This window comes from Balaenoptera musculus, chromosome X (genome assembly GCF_009873245.2).
Source record: "Balaenoptera musculus isolate JJ_BM4_2016_0621 chromosome X, mBalMus1.pri.v3, whole genome shotgun sequence".
NCBI lineage: Eukaryota > Metazoa > Chordata > Mammalia > Artiodactyla > Balaenopteridae > Balaenoptera > Balaenoptera musculus.
The window spans coordinates 15,084,343-15,100,429 of record NC_045806.1 but is presented as its reverse complement, the minus strand read 5'-3'; the positions used below and the strand labels follow the sequence as shown (position 1 = coordinate 15,100,429).

At 39.6% G+C, this 16,087-nt stretch overlaps 1 protein-coding gene and 1 pseudogene across 2 annotated transcripts in view; both read right to left on the bottom strand.

Moving 5' to 3' along the window:
- The window catches only part of CDKL5 (cyclin dependent kinase like 5), a 192,650-nt gene that overhangs the window by 94,108 nt on the left and 82,455 nt on the right, over nucleotides 1-16,087 (bottom strand). The window lies entirely within an intron of this gene.
- LOC118889069 lies at nucleotides 14,378-15,940 on the bottom strand (annotated as a pseudogene).

The following is a 16,087-nucleotide window of genomic DNA, read 5'->3' as shown; positions in this document are numbered from 1 at the left end:
AAGAGTGTTCCCTTTCCTCCACACCCTCTCCAGCATTTATTGTTTCTAGATTTTTTGATGATGGCCATTCTGACCGGTGTGAGATGATATCTCATTGTAGTTTTGATTTGCATTTCTCTAATGATTAATGATGTTGAGCATTCTTTCATGTGTCTGTTGGCCATCTGTATATCTTCTTTGGAGAAATGTCTATTTAGGTCTTCTGCCCATTTTTGGATTGGGTTGTTCGTTTTTTTTGTTATTGAGCTGCATGAGCTGCTTGTAAATCTTGGAGATTAATCCTTTGTCAGTTGCTTCATTTGCAAATATTTTCTCCCATTCTGATGGTTGTCTTTTGGTCTTGTTTATGGTTTCCTTTGCTGTGCAAAAGCTTTTAAGTTTCATTAGGTCCCATTTGTTTATTTGTGTTCTTATTTCCATTTCTCTGGGAGCTGGGTCAAAAAGAATCTTGCTGTGATGTATGTCATAGAGTGTTCTGCCTATGTTTTCCTCTAAGAGTTTGACAGTGTCTGGCCTTACACTTAGGTCTTTAATCCATTTGGAGTTTATTTTTGTGCATGGTGTCAGGGAGTGTTCTAGTTTCATACTTTTACATGTACCTGTCCAATTTTCCCAGCACCACTTATTGAAGAGGCTGTCTTTTCTCCACTGTATATGCTTGCCTCCTTTATCAAAGATAAGGTGACCATATGTGTGTGGGTTTATCTCTGGGCTTTCTATCCTGCTCCATTGATCTATATTTCTGTTTTTGTGCCAGTACCAAACTGTCTTATTTACTGAAGCTTTGTAGTATAGTCTGAAGTCAGGGAGCCTGATTCCCCCAGCTCCATTTTTCGTTCTCAAGATTGCTTTGGCTATTCGGGGTCTTTTGTGTTTCCATACAAATTGTGAAATTTTTTGTTCTAGTTCTGTGAAAAATGCCAGTGGTAGTTTGATAGGGATTGCATTGAATCTGTAGATTGCTTTGGGTAGTAGAGTCATTTTCACAATGTTGATTCTTCCAATCCAGGAACATGGTATATCTCTCCATCTATTTGTATCATCTTTAATTTCTTTCATCAGTGTCTTATAATTTTCTGCATACAGGTCTTTTGTCTCCTTAGGTAGGTTTATTCCTAGATATCTTATTCTTTTTGTTGCAATGGTAAACGGGAGTGTTTTCTTAATTTCACTTTCAGATTTTTCGTCATTAGTGTATAGAAATGCAAGTCATTTCTGTGCATTAATTTTGTATCCTGCTACTTTACCAAATTCATTGATTAGCTCTAGGAGTTTTCTGGTAGCATCTTTAGGATTCTCTATGTATAGTATCATGTCATCTGCAAATAGTGACAGCTTTACTTCTTCTTTTCCGATTTGGATTCCTTTTATTTCTTTGTCTTCTCTGATTGCTGTGGCTAACACTTCCAAAACTATGTTGAATAATAGTGGTGAGAGTGGGCAACCTTGTCTTGTTCCTGATCTTAGTGGAAATGGTTTCAGTTTTTCACCATTGAGGACAATGTTGGCTGTGGGTTTGTCATATATGGCCTTTATTATGTTGAGGAAAGTTCCCTCTATGCCTACTTTCTGCAGGGCTTTTATCATAAATGGGTGTTGAATTTTGTCGAAAGCTTTCTCTGCATCTATTGAGATGATCATATGGTTTTTCTCCTTCAATTTGTTAATATGGTGTATCACATTGATTGATTTGCGTATATTGAAGAATCCTTGCATTCCTGGGATAAACCCCACTTGATCATGGTGTATGATCCTTTTAATGTGCTGTTGGATTCTGTTTGCTAGTATTTTGTTGAGGATTTTTGCATCTATGTTCATCAGTGATATTGGCCTGTAGTTTTCTTTCTTTGTGACATCTTTGTCTGGTTTTGGTATCAGGGTGATGGTGGCCTCGTAGAATGAGTTTGGGAGTGTTCCTCCCTCTGCAATATTTTGGAAGAGTTTGAGAAGGATAGGTGTTAGCTCTTCTCTAAATGTTTGATAGAATTCGCCTGTAAAGCCATCTGGTCCTGGGCTTTTGTTTGTTGGAAGGTTTTTAATCACAGTTTCAATTTCAGTGCTTCTGATTGGTCTGTTCATATTTTCTATTTCTTCCTGGTTCAGTCTCGGCAGTTTGTGCATTTCTAAGAATCTGTCCATTTCTTCCAGGTTGTCCATTTTATTGGCATAGAGTTGCTTGTAGTAATCTCTCATGATCTTTTGTATTTCTGCAGTGTCAGTGGTTATTTCTCCTTTTTCATTTCTAATTCTATTGATCTGAGTCTTCTCCCTTTTTCTCTTGATGAGTCTGGCTAATGGTTTATCAATTTTGTTTATCTTCTCAAAGAACCAGCTTTTAGTTTCATTGATTTTTGCTATTGTTTCCTTCATTTCTTTTTCATTTATTTCTGACCTGATCTTTATAATTTCTTTCCTTCTGCTGGCTTTGGGGTTTTTTTGTTCTTCTTTCTCTAATTGCTTTAGGTGCAAGGTTAGGTTGTTTATTCGAGATGTTTCCTGTTTCTTGAGGTAGGCTTGTATTGCTATAAACTTCCCTCTTAGCACTGCTTTTGCTGCGTCCCATAGGTTTTGGGTCGTCGTATCTCCATTGTCATTTATTTCTAGGTATTTTTTGATTTCCCCTTTGATTTCTTCAGTAATCACTTCATTATTAAGTAATGTATTGTGTAGCCTCCATGTGTTTGTATTTTTTACAGATCTTTTCCTGTAATTGATATCTAGTCTCATAGCGTTCATGGCAGAAATTTTATATTCAACACTGTGTGTTTATAAGGAACAGAACAAACTGTTAGATTATACTATCAAGTACATAGAATATATATGTAAATGAAACTTGATTCCACATTTTAAATGAATGGAAAAGTTTACATATTTTCACTGAAAGATCAAGTTAAAGGGCAGCACAAATCTTTTCTGAACAAAGGAACTTGGCTACATTATAACCACTTTATAATAAGCCCCTAAAGTAGAATTTAAATCTAAGGGCATGGATAATATTCATATAATGACTTGTGAATCACATCCTTCTAGTTATTCTACTACCTGTATTTGAACAAAAAGGCACCTAAAGCAATAGAAAATGTCACAACTGTATAAAGAACTGTGATAAATAATAGATATATCATAAAAAGTAATCTGGTTAAATTTTCTCTTGAGCCCTAAACAACCAAAGAAAAAGGCAGAAATTTCTAACAAAATCATTATTTCCTACTTTCAGAAACAAATTAAAAAATCTGATTAGAGGACTATATACTCCAGCTTAAAATATAAGATATGTACAGGTTATTTTTCATACTCCTGTTGCCAGATCTATCTATATGGTTTCATAAGAAAGAAAACAAAAAGTGTTTCTAATTAGAAACACTGTTTAATTACATTTAATTCCGTGATAATTTTCAGAAGCCCAGAAGCACTTCTTTCAGACACAATCTTGATTTCAAACAAATAATAATACAGCAAACTGAAAGTCAAAGGATGTCACACATCCAGAAGAAGTGTGAGCACTTCAGATCCAGAGCCACACTGCCTGGATTTGAATCCTGGCTCCACCATCTACTAGCTGAGAGACTTTAGGCAAGTTTGTTAACTTCTCGGTGCCTCAATTTCCTTTGTCTAATGGAAAAGCATCAATCAGCAGAGCATTAGACCAGAAAACTGGGTCTAATGATATCACTTATTCCTGAGGTTGCTATTAGGATTAAATGAGAGGATACAAGGAAAATGTTCAGAACAGAACATGAGCTAAATGTTATTACCGTTATTACCATCATCAAGTTCAAAATGCTCTGCTGCGGGGCATTCCCAAATCACTAAAGCAAGTTTCCAGAGGAAAGCCAAGAGCATGGGATTTGTCCCTGAGGGGCTTCTCCTGACCCTGGAGAGAACTAACAGTCCTTACTACATAAAGTCCAGACTCACAGCAAAGCCAAACTTCCCGTCCAATACTCTAATGCCAAAGAAAGCTGACATTCCTACCGGACTGGGAGGATTACGGGGCTGCAGCTTCTGCAGGAGGCAGAGGAGTGTCCAGGACTTGGGACAGTGGTGGTGCTTGAAGAGATCCCTCCAGTCTGATCACTAAGCACCAGAGCCTGGAGAGCTGGGGCCAGGGAACCAATGCCCATTGGAGGGCAGCTCCTGGCAAAGGGTTTAATGGTAACCTGAGTAACAAGCAATGGTAACCATGGTAACAACAAAGCACTAAGGACTACGCCCCTTGCCCCATTTGCCTGGTATGTCATAAAACAAAGGAGGCTTGTATCAGTCCATGGGAAGCAAAGGAGCGCCAGTAATACCAACAAGCCAGGTGGTGTGGAGTTAGATTTAGTTTTATTTCTAAAATAAAAAATTGTGTTTCTACCTGAATGCCATGGGGCGGATTAAAATCTATTTCACAGGACTTTGACTCCATAAAACTGTGAGATCTCTGAAGGTAAGGACTAAGTCTCAATCACAGTGTCTGATACATGGTATATATGAAGAATGAACTGATGTTTATTATCACATAAATGGTGTTTACAGAATTTTCACACACACGAAAACCTGTACTTTTAGTAAAGATGGAGTAGCCCCATTTCTCCCAGGTCCTTCCTCTTAAAACTAAAAACCCCTGTACGTAACACACAAAGATAGGAAGAAAGGGTGGAAAGGAGGAGGACGAGTGCCTAGAGACTTCAGACTCACACCACGGCAGTGAGTTCCCTGGCAGTGAGTTCCCTGGGATTCCTCATTGTCTCCTATGTATCCCCAACAGGGTGCCACAGAAGCCTCTGACCTGGAACCGACAAGAGGCAAATATAAAAAAGTGCCAAGAAAAGCCTGTTCCCACCGCTAAAAGACCAAGAAAAGGATGAGCTAACAATGGAAAATCTTTCTGGCAATACTCACCCTACTCAGGCAAACATGAATGGAAAAACTGCACCACCACCCCACTGAGGTTTCAGTGGGGCTAAGCGGGTAGACACTCTTACACACACACACACACACACACACACACACACACACACACACACACACACTCCGAGGAAGCAGGAACCTAATCTTCCATCCCCAGCCTGGCAGAAGCAGGCAGCGCTCCATTCCCCTCTTGTGGTGTTGGTGGGTCCAGCCCCTGAGCTGATCTTCTATCTTTCCCTAGGCAGAAGCAGGCAACAGTACTCTGGCGCCCCTGCGAGGGTAGTGTCTGCAGGACAGAGCAGAGGCAGTGCGAATTAGTGGTCCACTTTCTCTGGGAAGGTATTAGCAGGGCCAAGTGAGGAGCTGAACACCTGCCCCATCCATCTGCAAGGAGGCAGTGGGAGTAAGAGCAACGCTTCTGCAGAGGTGGTATCAGGGGGGCCAAGCAGGAAACTGAACATACACCCCCCACCCGCCCCTCACACAATCCCGCAACAGGGAGGCTGCCTGCTTAACAAAAAAAAACCAAAAAGGATCCAGAGTCTCATAATATACAAATTGACCAGGATAGAATAAAAAATCACTTGTACCAAGGACCTGGAAAGTCACACCTTGAATGAGAAGAGACATCCACCAAGATGAAATAAATGTTGGAATTATCTGACAAGGATTTTAAAGCAACTCTAATAAAACTACTTCAACAAGCAACCCCAAAATGCCCATGACACAGACAAAAAATAGCCCCAACCAAAGCCTGCTCTCTCTCGAACTAAAAGACCAGAAAAGGAGCAGCCTAGCAAGATGGAAAACTTTTAGACAATAACCACTCTACTGCAGCCAGATGAAACAGTAAAAATTGTGACTCCATTCACACCAGCAAAGGCAGAGTGGGAAGCAGACCCAATCCCCTGCCAGGGTAGTGTCAGTGGAGGCCACGTGGGGAGCAGTAACAAGGCACACCTGCCCCTCCCGCCCCTCCTAACCAGGGTGGTCAACATGTTACCACATGCAAGTCCGTGCGCCCAACGCGCAGTGAGGCCAAACGATACCAAAACGTCAGCGTTTGGAGCAGAGAAAGGTTTATTGCGGGGCCATGCAAGGAGATGGGTGGCTCATGCCTTAAAAACCCTGAACTCCCCAAAAGCTTTCAACAAAGCCCTTTTATAAGAAAGGTGAGGGAGGGGTGTGGTTAGTTGTTGCAAACTTCTTGGTGTCAGATCCTTTGTTCTTGAGGTCAGGTCATGATGTTCCTGTAAACCTCCACCTAAACAAATGTTATTCCCTGTTCTGACAAGAAAGGGCAAGGTTCCAAGGATCGACTTTCGCCCTCCAAGGTCCAGGCCCTGGGTAAGAAAACGGGGTCCCTGAGCGGGAGCATTCGTCCAGCACCAAGTCTGGGTCCTCCCACCAGTGCCCAGGCCCAGCTGAAGAGGCAGCTCTCAGCTGGCGGCGCCCGCCCAGCCGTCATCACTGAGGGAGCCAGGCGTCCAGGACCCAGCCGGCCCTCAGGCTCCTCAGGCCACCCAAAGGGTGTTGGGGAGGCGGGTCCTGTGGACTGTGACCCATGGAGACCGCCGCTGCCATTAGGTCAAAGAGGCGGGGATGGGGGACAGGTTTGCCGTTGCCTCAAGGCCTGGGCCTGGCCAGTGGGCAGCCGTGGCGAGGGCTCCGGAGCTCTTTGGGACACAGCCCACAGCCTGTCCCCTGGGCCCCCAGCTCACCTGACGGCCGCTATCTCCCTCTCATCGCGCTCTCCACCACAAGGACCACTGTCTGGCCAACCACTGGCAGAGCTCGACCTCTAACCACCATGCTAAGGATCTTGCACTAACAGTTGTGCGGTAATGGCTGCGTGCTCTCGTGCTCTCAGCTGTGTGCCCACCCAGCCCCTATTAAAAACAGAGGCCTAATGGAGAGCCCAACTCCCAACCACACCAGTCACAAGGAGCCCCTCTCCAGTGGGTGTCAATGGAGGCGAACTGAGGAAACCAAATTTCCATCCCCATCTGGTGCCCCTGTCCCCTGTCAGAGGAATGTCAAAGGAGGCCAGATAAGACAGACGATTAAATAAGGTCGAATCTAACGACATAATGTCCAAAATGTCCAGGTTTCAATAGAAAATGACTTGTCATGCTAACGACCTGGAAAACCTCAACACGAATGAGAGAAGACTATCGAGATGCTAACACAGAGATGTCAGAATTATCCAATAAAGATTTCAAAGCAGCCATCATACAAAGAAGTCTAAAGGAAATTTTAATTTCATATCACTTAATGAAAATATATCAAAATATGCGGGATGCAGCTAAAGCAGTACTAAGAGAGAAATTTATAGCACTAAATCCGTATGTTAGAAAAGAAGGTCTCAAATCAATAATCTAAATTCTTACCTCTACACTAGAAAAAGAAAATAAACCCAAAGCAACATGGAAGGAAATAATAAAGATAAAAGCAGAAAGCAATGAAATTTCAAACAGGAAAATGACTGAAAAAAATCAATGAAGCGGGCTTCCCTGGTGGCGCAGTGGTTGAGAATCTGCCTGCCAATGCAGGGGACACGGGTTCGAGCCCTGGTCTGGGAAGATCCCACATGCCGCGGAGCAACTAGGCCCGTGAGCCACAACTACTGAGCCTGCACGTCTGGAGCCTGTGCTCCGCAACAAGAGAGGCCGCGATAGTGAGAGGCCCGCGCACCACGATGAAGAGTGGCCCCCACTTGCCGCAACTAGAGAAAGCCCTCGCACAGAAACGAAGACCCAACACAGCTATAAATAAAAGTAAATTAAAAAAAAAAATCAATGAAGCAAAATCTGTTTCCCCAAAAAAATTGATAAAGTTGATTAACCTCTACCAAGACTGATAAAGATTTTTAAAAAGAGAGAAGACAAAAATCATCAATATCAGGAATGAAACAGGGGAGATGCCTACAATCCTGTAGCCATTCAAAGGATAGTAAAGAAATACCACAAATTTTACACTCATAAATTTGACAACTTACAAAAAAATGGGCCAATTCCTTGAAAACCACAAGCTACCAAAACTTAACCAAGATGAAATAAACAATAGTCAGATAATTATTAAATACAGTGAATTTGTAATTTTAGAGTTTCCAATAAAAGAAATCTTCAGGCTCTGATGGGTTCACTGGAGAATTCTACCAAACATTTAAAGACGAATCAGCATCAATTTTACATAATCTCTTTGGATCCACCTCCTAGAGTAATGGAAATAAAAACAAAAATAAACAAGTGGGACCTAATGAAACTTCAAAGCTTTTGCACAGCAAAAGAAACCATAAACAAGACGAAAAGACAACCCTCAGAATGGGAGAAAATATTTGCAAATGAATCAACGGACAAAGGATTAATCTCCAAAATATATAAACAGCTCATGCAGCTCAATATCAAAGAAACAAACACCCCAATCCAAAAATGGGCAGAAGACCTAAACAGACATTTCTCCAAAGAAGACATACAGACGGCCACGAAGCACATGAAAAGATGCTCAACATCACTAATTATTAGAGAAATGCAAATCAAAACTACAATGAGGTATCACCTCACTCCTGTTAGAATGGGCATCATCAGAAAATCTACAAACAACAAATGCTGGAGAGGGTGTGGAGAAAAGGGAAACCTCTTGCACTGTTGGTGGGAATGTAAATTGATACAGCCACTATGGAGAACAATATGGAGGTTCCTTAAAAAACTAAAAATAGAATTACCATATGACCCAGCAATCCCACTCCTGGGCATATACCCAGAGAAAACCGTAATTCAAAAAGACACATGCACCCGAATGTTCATTGCAGCACTATTTACAATAGCCAGGTCATGGAAGCAACCTAAATGCCCATCAAAAGACGAATGGATAAAGAAGTTGTGGTACATATATACAATGGAATATTACTCAGCCTTAAAAAGGAACGAAATTGAGTCATTTGTTGAGACGTGGATGGATCTAGAGACTGTCATACAGAGTGAAGTAAGTCAGAAAGAGAAAAACAAATATCGTATATTAATGCATGTATGTGGAACCTAGAAAAATGGTACAGATGAGCCAGTTTGCAGGGCAGAAGTTGAGACACAGATGTAGAGAATGGACATATGGACACCAAGGGGGGAAAACTGCGGTGAGGTGGGGATGGTGGTGTGCTGAATTGGGCGATTGGGATTGACATGTATACACTGATGTGTATAAAATTGATGCCTAATAAGAACCTGCAGTATAAAAAAACAAACAAAACAACTAATACTAAACTTTCATTGGGTTATTTGTATGGAAATATGTTAATATAAATGTTTCAGACATTACATGAAATTTCTAAAAATCTTATATTTGTATTTGTATGGAAATATGTATGGAAATATGTTAATATAAATGTTTCAGACATTACATGAAATTTCTAAAAATCTTATATGTTCTGGTATAATGTTATAAGTAATAATCCTAGTTATTACTTTAAAATGTATATCTCAGAAATAACTAATTTTCTTGTCAACTGCATTATTATGAACTCTCATCAAATCTTTAACCGTGGTCATTTTTAAGTCTTTTGTCATTTACAGACAGTTCTGGGTGTACTCTGATGCTTTTGCAAATATGTTCCTATAAAAGGGTTTCATCTTCAAGAAATTCATGGAAAAGACTCTGACAAGTACAGGTTTCTGGTAACTGACTGTACTGCTGAACTGAATGAATAAGCATTTTCAGAACTCTAATGAAAAACTGATGAACTCATAAAAGTGCTAACAAAATATCAAGATGAAAAAAAAAATGAATTACATGGGACTGAGTGAACTGATGAGGATGAGTATAATTTTTGTGACTTTCTGTCTGAATTAAAAAAAAAAAAAATCCCACAAGGACTCAGAGGCAAAGAATATACAAATCAATTTTCACTGCAAAGTAAAGGAGCTGTTACAGTGGAGGATTACTGGACTGAATGTCAATATTATGACATAGTATGAGTGTGTTTCATGTTTGGTAATTGCAATCATTGTTGCTTTTGTTGTGGTCATCCATGTACAATGCTTGGTGTCAGTCTATTTATCTCTTGTAAAAATAAAATACAGTGTGTGTGTGTGGAAAAAGAAATAATAATAGTTATATTATTAATAAATGTATCCATTCACCTAAATTTCTAAAAAAAAAAAAAATTTTACATAATCTCTTCCAGAAATTAGAAGAGGAAGAAACACTTCCTAGCTCATTTTATGAGGCTACTATTATGTGTATACCAAAACCCTGTCAGACAGCACAAAAAATGGAAACTATAGACTGATATTGCTCATGAACTCAGGGACAAAAATCCTCAAAATATTAGCAGATCAAATCCAGCGATATATAAAAAGAAGTATGCACCATGACCAAGTTGGATTTATTCCAGATATGCAAGGCTGATTCAATATTTGAAAACCATATCAACATGGTAAAGAAGGAAAATCATGCAATAGAAGAATTTGACAAAATCCAACACTCATTCGTGATTTAAAAAAAAAAAAGAAACTCTCTGGCAAGCTAAGAATGGAAGGTAATTTCCTAAACTTGATAAATATCATCCACAAAACCCTACCACTAACATCATTTTAATGGTGAAAGACAATGCTTTTTCCCTAAGATCGCAAACAAGACAAGAAAGTCTGCTCTAATCATTGTTACTTAACAAGTATTGTAAGTTCTAATCAGAGTAATAAGCGAAGAAAAAGAAATAAAAAGCAAACACATTGCAAACAAAGGAATAAAATGGACACAATTTGCAGATGACATGATTGTCTACATATAGAATCCCAAGGAATCCACCAAAAAACTCCTAGAACGAGTGAGTTTAGCAAGATTGTAGGATACAAGATAAACACACAAAAATCAATCACATTTCTATATACAAACTATAAAAATGTGGAGACAGAAATTAGAAGCAAAATACCATTTACAATTGCTCCAAGGAAATGAAATATAAACCTAAAAAAATATCTATAGGATCTGTATCCTGAAAATTATAAAATGTTAATGGAAAAAATTGAAGAGAACCTAAATAAATTGAGAAACATACTGTACTCATGTATCAGAAGACTCAACAGGATGCCAATTCTCCCCAAAATGATGTATAAATTTAAAGTAATTCCTATCAAAATCCCAGCAAGTGTTTTATAGATATAGGAAAGCTTATTCTAAAACAGAAATTGAAAGGCATATGACCTGGAATAGCTAAAGAAATTTTGAAAAAGCAGAATAAGGTGGGAGGAATCACTATATCTGATGTTGAGGCTTGCTACAGAGCTACATATCAGTAGTCAAGACACCATGATACTGGCAGAAGGATAAACACATCGATCAATGGGACACCTCAGAGAATCCAGAAATAAAGCCACACAAATATGCTCAACTGATTTTTGCCTGCAAAAGAAATTCAATGGAGAAAGGAGAGACTTTTCAACAAGTGGTGCTATAGCAACTGGTCATCCACAGGCCAAAAAACAAAAAGCCTCAACCTACATCTCTCAAACAACTTATACAAAAATTAACTCAAAATGGATCATGGACTTAAATGCAAAATGTAAATCTATAAAATTTTAGAAGCAAACAAAGGAGAAAATCTTTAGGATAAAGGACTAGACAAAGAGTTCTTAGACTTACCACCAAAAATACAATACATACAAGGAAAAAAATTGTTAAATCACCTCATCAAAATTAAAATATTCTGCTCTGTGAAAGATCCTATTAAGCAATGAAAAGACAAGCTACAAGCTGGAATAAAATATTTTCAAACATATCCAACAAAGGATTTTAATCCAGAATATATATATTTTAAAAACTCCTTAAACTGAACAGTAATAAAACAAACATTCAACTAGAAAATGGACAAAAGACACAAACAGATATTTCACTGAAGAGGATACAGAGATGCCAAATAAGCACATGAAAAGATATTTAACATTATTAGCCATTACAGAAATGCAAATTTAAACTACCATGAGTTCACCTACACACCTATCAGAATGGCTAAAATAAAAAATAGTGATAATACCAAATGCTGGTGAGCACATGGAGAAACGAGACCAGTCATACATTGCTGATGGGAATAGAAACCACTCTGGAAAAAGAGTATGCTAGTTTCTTACAAAACTATATGCTCATTTACCATACAACTCAGCAATTACACTCTTGGGCATTTATTCCAGGGAAATGAAAACTTACATTCACAAAGAAACCTGTACATGAATGTTCAAAGCAGTTTTATTTGTAATAGCCAAAAACTAGAAACAACCTGAAGGTCCTTCAATAGGTGAATAAACTGTGACACCTCCACTCTGTGGAATACTACTCAGCAATAAAAAAGAACAAACTATTGGTCCACACAAAAACTTGGATGGGTCTCAAGGGAGTTAAGCTGAGTGAAAAAGGCCAAAAGGTTATATACTATAACAAACAGTTATATACTATATACTATATATATATATACTTTTGTTATATACTATATCATTCCATTTAAATAGCATTCTTGAAATGACAAAATTACAGAGATAAATAGATCAGTGGTTGCCAGAGGATAGATAGAGGGGAAGGGAGGGATGCAGCTGTGGCTATAAAAAGATTGCATAAGGAATCCTGGTGATGAAACTGTTCTATATCTTGACTGTGGTGGTCACACGAATCTACACAAGTGATAGAACTACACACACATACACACACACACACACCACACACACACACACACAAGTGCACGTAAAATTGGTGAAAGCTGAATAAGGTCCATGGATTATATCAATGTCAGTTTTCTGGTTATGATATTCTGCTATAATTATGTAAGATATTACAATTGGGAGAAATGAGTTGAAGGATACATGGAATCTATTATTTCTTATAATTGCATGTGAATCTGTATCTCAAGATAAAAATTTAAAGAAAATCAAGCAAGCAATAGGTGAAAATTAATGTGAAACAGGAAGTGAGGGTGGCAGTGTCCAATCTGATTCCAAGGTTTCAGGAGTTTTGCAGTCTTCCACAGAAACATGCACCCCATTAGAAAATAACAGTGATTCTTCCTCAAGAAAAGGTTTGTGAGGAGGAAATGTGAAACACTCTTGACTGAACCAAGAGAATGGGTTTTCCAAATGAGACTGTCAGAGCAAGATGCAGTCAGATGGACTGGCAGGCTGAATGCTGTCCCCAGCTTCACCTTCCCCCGGTGCCCTGTGGGGTGGGAGGAAGCTTCTGATGAAGAATAGATCAGTTAAAAGAAAAACAGGGCTTCCCTGGTGGCGCAGTGGTTGAGAATCCGCCTGCCAATGCAGGGGACATGGGTTCGAGCCCTGATCTGGGAAGATCCCACATGCCGCGGAGCAACTGGGCCCGTGAGCCACAACTACTGAGCCTGCGCGTCTGGAGCCTGTGCTCCGCAACAAGAGAGGCCGCGATAGTGAGAGGCCCGTGCACCGCAATGAAGAGTGGCCCCCACTCGCCACAACTAGAGAAAGCCCTCGCACAGAAATGAAGACCCAACACAGCCATAAATAAATAAATAAATAAAATTTAAAAAAAGAAAAACAAAGAAGCTACATTTTTTTGCACATCTGAAAGTAGTAAGTGTATCTGTGATCCTGCTACATGTAATCTAAAATGCTAATACTAAAACCTTCTCTAACATAGTCTCCACAATTCCATCTCCAAAAATCTATTCTAGCGTATTTTGCTTAGATAAAGATGTACCAGTGAAGAATTCAAAAGACTAGGAAGATCAGTGCAGCTAGAAGCTCTCAGAGAAGGCAGTGATGCAGATTGCTCTCTTAAAACTTTATTGAACAAAGAACACTCTCTAGAATATATGATGGGCTAGGTCTACATTGCGTGCAATAAAGCTGAACATGACAGTAGTTCAATGTGAAATGTTAAACAAATTAGTATTTCTCACTGTACAAAACTGCTTATGTAGCTGCCGTGCAAGAATAAAGTATTAAGCTCAGCATTTTCACCAATCATCTGTGATGAGCTTTAAAAGACATTTGAAGAAATGGTTAGATTTCTTTGGTATATATTTCAAACAAATTAGTTACATGGATAATACTCAAATCTCTTTCAACCTCTCTTGCATTCCAAATAAAATCTTAGGACAAATATCAAAAATGCTAGCCACCCCAAAAGACAGACTGTCAAACTCAAAAGAATATAAGTTCCGAAATAATGTTTATTCAGTAGGGTTTATTAAATTGGATAAAGGCAAGAACTGTCAGTTACTGCAAAATTCATGTAAGAGCACTTAGTAGTACAGCTCTAAGCATTTCTTTTAAGTTTCTCACATTAATGAGTTCTGTTTACAGTACTAAAATTCTATCATTCAAGCATCAATGATTACATTTCAGAAAAAGGAAATCATTTGTGACATCTTTCTACAAAAGAGAAAAAATTATAATGAATAGAACCAGTATCTATAATAGGATACACTAGGAGTGGGGGGGAGTTAGGAAAAAAACAGTGCTTTATTTTCACAGTAGAAATTATGTAATGCAAACATCATTTTGACCCACACCAAAAAATCCACGAGAAAAGCTCAAATTTGAACACTGTGAGCATTATTTTAAAATCTATGTTTGTGAGTTTATACTGCATCTGTTTATACCAATACGTGGCAAATATCATACACTGAACCATTCTAGGGGAATATGGGAGAGAAAAAGGCCTTACTTATGCATCACCTAGTGCAACTTTTACTTAGAATGCAAGTTGAGTCAACCATTTTAAATATCAACATGTACCTCTGTTAATCCCTCTCTCTCCATCCTTCTATCCCAGACACCTCAAAAGAACCGTGGTAGTCTAATGTCTTTGTATCTGCTAAGCCTCACCACTGAGGTTGTTGAGTCATTGAAACAAAAGTACACTGTCTATTGATTGCACTTTCCTTTTCTTTAACAATTGAGCAGAACTGTAATGCTTTCAACCATGTGTGTAGATTTCTAGGTCATTTACACTGCTGCTGGCATGACTGCTGGCTCTGCAGAACGGCTGCTGGGCTGCAATGGCCAGTGTCCAGTAGCTAGATTTTTTTTAGAATTCCACTTGTCAACAGGGAAATCAAAAGGCTGTGTATGTGAGTTAGAAACGGTGCTTCCTGCTTGTCCCATTCGAACTTGCTATGTGCTGTAATTAGCAGGGTTCTGCTCACATCCTTGTTTGCTGTAACTGTCGCAGGAAGAACTGTTTCTGCCTCCAGGAACCAGCTTGTCCCTGTGAAGGGACATGGTGGAGAGAGCAACAGTTGATAAGGAGCCATTGGAGGGGCTTGGCAGACCAGATGTATTGTGGTAAGGCTCACGCTCTGGATTCTTCACATGGTCTTTAATGCTCTTGAGAAAGACATAGAAAAGCTCTATGATATTCAAGGCAAGAGACACCAAGGACACCAGTGGCATGAAGAGGATGAAGATGCTTTTCTCTGTGGGGCGAGAGAGGAAGCAGTCCACCTGACGCGGCAGGGGTCTCGTTTGCAAGTGTAAACCGCACTCAGGCGGAAGCCATAGATGTACCACTGGCTCAGCAGGAAAGCCACCTCAAAGACTGTCTTGAAGAAGAAACAGATGGTATAGGTTCACAGCAAGCCCCCCCTCATTTTCACCTTGCCATGTTCTTCAATGCCATACTTGAACTTCTTGATTTCAATTTCCTCCAAGTGCACCTCCACACTGGCACCATCGGTTGGGGCAACTTTGAGTTGCTCCTCTTTCTTGTTCAACTTCTCTTCCTTTCGCATCACACAGATCACATGTGCTAGGTACAAAAGTGTGGGGACAGACGCAAAAACAACCTGCAGGACCCAGAAGCACACATGAGAGATTGGGAAGGACTTATCGTAGCAGACGTTTTCACAACCAGGCTGTCGAGTGTTACAACAAAAGGCAAACTACTCATCATCCCAGGTTGACTCAACTGCTGTCCCCAGTAGCAGGATTCAGAAAATGAAAAGGACTGAGAGCCATACCTTCCCTCCAGCTGTGGAGTAAGCTTGAACCCTGTCGAGGAGTTGGCCTAAGGCACTCCAGTCACTCATGCTGCCTGTTCGCTGTTCTTTCCCTTAAAAGTGAAGTAGGCACGCCAAGTGACTGCACTCCTTAGAGGACGAAGTAAAACGAAAAAGCAAGTTCAAGCACTCAAAACTGTCTAAAGCTTACAAGTCTGCTACTCTTTGGTACCTTCC